The following is a 7643-nucleotide window of genomic DNA, read 5'->3' as shown; positions in this document are numbered from 1 at the left end:
AACTGGAAGGAGGGAAGGTCGCGGGTGGGGTGCAGTCGGGAGGAGAGAGAGAATGACGCGGGGGAGAGAGAGAAACAGGGATAAAAATCTGATTTTTGTCCAAATTACCATTTTGCCCTTCGCAATGTTTTGATCGTAGTTTCTTCGTTAAAACTCCGATTCGGGTCTACTCCGGGTCTACGGACTCGTTTCGCCGTGCTCTACGCAACGGCGCAAACGAAATTCCCGAATTCATTTTTGATCAAAAAGTCAAATTTTTCCCCTTAAAATAATGCGAGGGCAATATCGTCTTTTCGCTAAAAGATATTTTCTTTACTTTTTAGATATTTTCTTTCTTTTCTAGATATTTTGTTTTGGGTTCTTACAGTGCAGGTACCATTTGAGATGAATTTAGCATTTAATTGGATGTTCTAGAAGAGTTCGATTTCGAATTGGCCTATATAACCACAAGGCACATAGACTTCCAGGAGCGTTTTGATGAGTTGATGGCAAATGCGACTCAATTCGTTTCTTTTGCTTCAAACCCTTCGGAAAGTGGGTCAAAAGATGATCTATGGGTAAGCTCAGCAATTGATAGCATTATGAGAGATGTTATGTTTGAAAAATGGGATAAAAACCTCCAGGCTAAGGAGGAGCCAATAAGGGAAGATGGGCATATGGTGGAGACTATGGTCGACATAATTGTGATCTCAAGTGACGATGAAGAGAAACCTATGGAAGAATCTGAGATAGAGGTGATCCTAGTTGAGTTAAGTGATGACGATTCCATAGAGGAGATCGATGGAGAAGTGGTTTAAGTGGAGCCAAAAGTTGTTAAAAGGAATGAAGACTACTAAGAAGTTAAGTCGACGAGGGCATCGAACTCTTGTGGTGAGGGAGGCTTGTGAGACCCTTAGTAAGTGGCATAGGCCATGGTATGGTTTTAATGTTATGCACCATCCCAAGGGAAGCCAAAGGTGCATGGGAGGTGCGCACGGGAAGCAAGACAATGTCAGAACAACTGAGTTTTGGGCTGGGAGTAGGCAGCAAAATTTGGCAGCAGTGGAACAAGACATGGCAGTCAGCACAGCAAGATAGTGTAGCACATATGAGATGCACGCAGCGTAGTCTTGCGTGCAAGTGCAGAGTGGCAGGCAACGAGTACAGCGTGCGCAACAGATGTTGACAGGATGTGGGCTAGACGTGGCAGTTGGTTGACAGACATGTTGTTTTGGGTTTCTAACATGACAAAATGATTTTTAAGCAGTTCCAAAATTGGCTGGACTAGGAGTGCTGCAAGTTAAAATTCCGGATGTGGCTGATAGTTGGACCAAGTGTGGGCGGTGACATGAGAGTGGCTGCATGTTCCAATGGGTGGGAGAGATTTTCAAGGAGTAAAAATCGACTCCATGACTAAATGGGTTGCAAGGTGGCGGCAAGAGTGGGCTTGGCGGGTTTTTGGATAGAAACAAATGTCTAGGTGGTAGATCTAATGGTTGCTAACGTTTCCTAAGTAGATGAGGGTGTCATCTACAAAGTTTATGCTTGTAACTACCTTGTGAAGGTAAAGTTGAGATACCAAGTGATGTGGTAGTCCAACAAAAAGTAAGAGCTTATAATCGTTTGCTATTTGAAAATAGAAGGTTGAAAACTTTGCCCATATTTGAGTGTGAGAGTTTTCTTGTGTAAGCAAGTCTTGCTTGGTATGTGTTGGTAATCACTTGCATCATTGTGTGAATTCTGAAGCCTCATGAGTTGGAGGTGTGAGAAGGCTGACTTAGGAGGAGTCTAAGTGCCGAACAAGAGTCAAAAAATTAAAGGCATTTTTCACCCATGTTATAGCTCCCACCTTGGTGGTTGGTGCTACTTCGACACTTTCTATACTTATTTCAAATATATGGGCAATTCTTGTAACTTTTATGCCTTCTTCCTAGGTTGGAAGATCTACCCCTATTATTCCCACTAAGACGATTTTGGATTCGTTGGTAGAGAATGGAAGAAGTCTAACCTCGGTCCCTCAAGAAGATGCCTTTTTATCGTTCCCTGATCAGGTATGGATAAGCTATACTGACACCTTATTTTTTTACTTGGAAAATTATGATGCTCATATATATTTACTTACTGACCTCATGTGACATCTTTGACTTTATCGATTTGTGGTATACTTCTTTATCTTCAGTGGAGGCTTCTACTCGCCTTTCCATTTCCTCCCACATGGCAGGAGCATTGCAAGATCCTGGAATCCAGGCCCTACTTCAGTCCTACAACGATTGAGATCTCATGTCTATGGCTGACGGGGATGAAAAAGCCAGGCTCAAGATTGCCATTGAGATTTTGGCAAGCTTCGTGTTTTCCCTAAACCAATGCTCAGGGACTAAGGTCATATACTTCTTTGATCAGGTGGAGAAATTTGGCCCCCATTGTTGTTCCTTTCAAGAAGAGTAAAGGGCACGCCACGACTTAGAGCAAAAGATTATTTGAAGTAGTTTGATCTTGAAGTAGAGGATCAAGGCTGCCCGCTAAAAGTGACAGGATGTCGCGAGTATTGATGAACAGATGATGCAGCTTTAAGAGAAGAGGGCTACCATCATTCCCGAGGTCTTTGAGGATATCCAGAGCAATGGAACTGTTGAGGCTCAGCTTCGATAGGACTCGGTGACAGTGAGGTCATTCCAAGTAAGGAAGCTAATGAGTCAATCTACATTATCCACTAGAGATGGTGCATTAGAGAGCTTCAGGGTACCCTTCGTACCCTCTTCCCTGTTGTCTAGGTTCATGTTAGGCTTTTAGTTGGCCCATTTTGTACTTAGCTAGTCTTATTTTGTTCAGTCATCACATGTGGTAGAACTAGCTCACTTACAATCTCTTAATTTGTGAACAAATTCAAATTCAAATTATTATTGAGCAGTCTTCACTACCTAAGACCAATAAACCTCAACCTTATGTATTTCAAAGATTCTGCATGAAAATGAACATGATAGAATTTATTGGCAAGTTTATATATATGCTCAATATTGAATGAATTGAAGGAATTATGAGGATCCAATGATGAGCTAAGGGTAAGAAGTTCAACTGTTTGCTCCGGAAATCTATCATTTAACTTCATCAACATGCAATCTATAACATCATTAAATACATCAACGTGATATGCATGCTCAATTGTAATAAAATCTTTTTGTTGACAAGAACGACGTGTCAGAAACATCAACACCATGTAGTTCACAAAATGATACCACACTCGTGAATAAATCACCCCAACCATGTTCCCTCATATCTTGAAGCTGCATTTTTATGTTTTCAACAAAATTTAAAGCACTTACAATGTCTGGAGTTTTAGTCTGAAATGTTTGACAAAGAAAATTGGTCAATCCCAACATTTTATCCATCAAGACCAATGCAAACGCAAACTCAAAAGACATCAAAGCAATATAATTACTCTCTGCATCACCATGAAAATGTTAGTTGGGTCCATGATCATTGATTTCCAGAAGAACCAATTTAGTCTCTTTAAATAAACTCATCGAACTTAATTGAGGCAAAATGAGAGCTCAAACAAGTGGCTCCATCTTGTTTCAAAGTACGAGCTTGATGAAGTCCTCTATTTGTCTCAAGTTCCCTAGAATCCAACAACTCTTTGAGTTTAGCTTTTCGAATTAAGTTTAACTCATTACGACGGTTAGCAGAATCACTAACAAAATTCACAATGTTAGTCAACATTAAAAAAAATCTCCATACAAATTGCACATATTTAGTTGTGCCATTTAATGCTAATTGCAAGCGATGAGCAAAGCAAATGCACATAATATGCATATGGACAATCTTGAAGAAACAATGCTTGTAATCCATTTCATGAACCACACACATTACTAGCATTGTCATACCCTTGAACACACATATTCTCCACTAGAATGTTGTTATTACCAAGCACTTTGCATATCTAATTTTTTTTATAGACAAGGCATTAGTATATGCAACACTCACAATATCAAAAAAGCGCTCATGAATAAATCCATCACAATCAACAAATCTTAGAATAATAGCCATTTGTTCTTTACTAGATTCATCAAGTGATTCATCAACAAGAATACAAAATTTGTTTTTCCCAAGTTCTCTACAAATTGTGTTCCTCACCTTGGTAGCAAAAATATGTAAGATTTATTTTATATGTCATTGAAAATGTACTGAGCATTTTGAGGAGCCTTATCTAGGACAACTTTCTTAACTTCTATATTTATTCTTGCAAAAGACTTTACTATTTCAACGAAATTTCCCCGATTAGATGACTCAACGGATTCATCATGGCCTCGAAAAGCAAATCCTTGATTTGCTAGATACCTAATGCCTTCTATTGTAGTTGAAAGTTGCAGCCGATTGTCCATCACTTATTGCTTTGATTGCTTATCTACCATTTTTTCAATATGGAGAGATGAGTTTTTAAGCTAATCAGCAAGATGATGTGGTGAATTTAGCTTGCCTACATGATGTTGAAATGCACACTGATTCCCACCATTCTCTTCCATTTTTGATACCCATCAACAATAAAGGTTGGATGTGACTGATTCATGTCAAAAAGGAAACAAGGAAAACAAAATACCTTATTCTTATCAACTGAATACTCAGCCAAGTAATTGGCCAAACCACTTTTTATTAAATCGATGAAATTCCCACTCTTCTAAGTAACTTGGATAATCTTCTAACTCAGGTTGACATGGTCCTAAAAGAATATATGCTCTTTGCACATTATCTTGTTCATTAACTGGATATTTGCATATTAGACGACGTAATCTTGGATCACGCTCAAGATAATTGATATTAACATCATGATCATCATAGACTCTTTGAGATTCAACTCTTTCAAATTGAGGCTCGAGAATGAGAGACTCAAGAAGACTTTGCTAAGCACATATTAGAGTAGATAAAGAAGTGCTAGAAGGCAATGTACTAGATGATGACCCATAATTCCTTTTCTTAAAAAAAGACAACAAAATCTTTTTTCTCTTGGGATTACAATTGTGGTTCGACATAATAAAAGATAGCCTATGAATAATATGTAGAAAGAATTTTAATCAAACTTACCAACAAAAAAATCAAACAAATTCTCATAATAGCATCTCAACAATACCAAACAAAAAATTATAATTCATCCCTAATTAAACCTTAGAATACTCAATTTTAACAAAATCTCAAATCAAAGCTCTAGAATAATTCATCCCTAATCAAAGCCCTAATTAATTTCAACAAAATCCCAAAATTATAATTCATCCCTAATTAAACCCCTAGAATACTCAAATTTAAATTAAAAATATAATTAAAGATAGAAAGAAAAGGAGAGAATGAGAATAATACTTGTTGTTGACAAAAGGAGAGCAGAAGTTGTTGTTGCCAAGTTACCCACCCAAGATAATAGAAGATGTAGCCAATAGAGGGAGAAGCAAGTTGCTGATATTGGGTAGCAAAAAGAGAGAGAAATATGAAGTCTCATAGCCAAAAGAGAAGGAAAGAGAAGATGTGGGACCACCTGGATGGGCAACATTTGTATAGGGTTTGCTTTTTATTTTTTTTTAATTTTGGGCTACGCTTATAACACATATAGGTTTATTTATTTATTTATTTATTTTTTTGGTTGAAAAAATTTGGGTTAGGCGGGCACCTAGCCTACCCTATGCACACACCACCACTATATACATAGTTGCAAGCTTAGTAATAAATTGCTTGTTTCTTCCATTTCCTTCTCTCTTTTAGTCATACTTAAGCTTAGATAAAAGCTGCAAGACCCACTGTCATTGCGCCAAGATTAAAGGGGCACAACACCCTTTGTAAGAAGAGAAACCACCAAATCTTTCCTTATAATGAGACATTGTTTGAGGAAGTGTGACCAAATTGTTGAAGCTCTAGCTACAGTTGGAGGTCTTGAACCAGCCACTAGAACTCTCGAAAGCTGTCTCTGCTGTGAGGGCCTGATCTGGCTGCTCGAGTTCATAATAGGTGATCACTGGAGGTTTGGCCATTGGAAGGTTTCGGGCATTGGGAGGTTGTTCTTATTTTCCCTTGGGCGAAATGAAAGAGCCTTTCTCCACCGCTAGTATTAATTCCACCCTTGGCAGATTGGGTCAATTTTGATCGTCCCGATACAACTTGGCTGCGATCGTCGACCTCTATTTTCACTACAAGGACTATTCGGCAACCCACTTCCCTAGTCCCACTTTGGAGTTATATTATATTAAGTCGAATAAGAATTTTTGCATTTAGAATAAGACTTACTTTGGCTTCACCTAGCCATCCTCCAAAGCTCTAATAGGTTCGAGTAATGATCTATCTCACGTGGAGCACGTCGCCTTCCTACAAATGTGGCTGTGTAAGTTCTTGACTGGCTTGAATTCTATCTAGATTACTCAGGAACTTCAATCCTTGGTTGAGGTTTGTTTCCCTCTTTTCGGCAAGGGAGGCCGACGGAAGGAACTTTTGGTCATTCTTCTTTTGGATGTGGGGCGTGCCACCACCAAGCCCTGAATTTGGGCTTGAATGGAATGTGAATAGATGGATGTGTTGCGCTTCTAACTTCTAACCAAACGATTGATCGGCCAAGCAAGGAACCTCCTATTGGCCTAGATTCTTTCACTTCCTCGGGCTCGAGGATGGTTAGGTTCCGTACGGATGTTTTTGTGATTTTTAGGGTTTATGTAAAAATAAAGCAATTAAACTAAATATGCGTATAAACGTAAAGACAAGAATTGAAGTGCGATAAAACAAATCAAAGCGATAAATAAAGCAAGAACAAAATAAAAGTGATAAGAATGATAAAATAAACAAACTTGAAATTAAACTTAATTGAAGTGTGATAACAATGAAATGTAAAGGAATCGAAATAAACTTTAATTTAAATGACAAGAAATATAAATCGAACAAGAATTTAAATGACAAGAAAAATATAAACTTACACTAAAAAAAGGAAGAACTCACTACGCTAGGTGCTTGAAAAATAAAATCCTAAGTCTAGGAAAAGAAAAGTGCAAGACGAAAAGTAGGTTTGTTTGTCTGAACTTGTGTCCTATGATGTCTTTATCGAGCAAGGTTTATATAGGGCACTTGTCAGCCCATTGGCTGGCCATTGAATGGCCAAATGTCAACTCTTCTTGAAAATATTACCTTTCAAAGCCCCCCTAAATCCGTGGGATTGCATTGATTGAAATATTCTAACATGCTTGATTCTTTTTTGCTTTGGAACATTCGGAGTTATTATCAAATTCCTTCCTTGTGAGGCCTTTGTCACGTGCATATAATCCTCTGAGAATCTTGGGCTTGAAATTGGTGGCTTAGAACTTCAGTCTTTGGAATGGCATGATGATGCCCTTCATAATTTCCGAATTCGTGAAGCTCTAAAATTTGTCTGCCTAATTCAAACTTTATATTCATTTATAAGTCAACCACACATGTTAAGACAGTTGAGCAAGTTTATGCCCTTAGCAAAGAACATGAGACGTGTCAATTACTTAATCTTGAGTCAATTAAGAAACATAAAAACGATGGTAATAATTTTCTGCATATTGGTCTAGTCCAAGTTGCCGTAAAGCCACTTACTAGATTAGGATTAAAAGCTTCAATTTTATTATGCTTGCGAGATGCTAGATTTACTGATTTAAAAGACAATACTCTAGGAATGATCG

This window comes from Prunus dulcis, chromosome 7 (genome assembly GCF_902201215.1).
Source record: "Prunus dulcis chromosome 7, ALMONDv2, whole genome shotgun sequence".
Classification (NCBI taxonomy): domain Eukaryota; kingdom Viridiplantae; phylum Streptophyta; class Magnoliopsida; order Rosales; family Rosaceae; genus Prunus; species Prunus dulcis.
The sequence above is the reverse complement of the archived record's forward strand: the minus strand, read 5'-3'. Positions refer to the sequence as shown.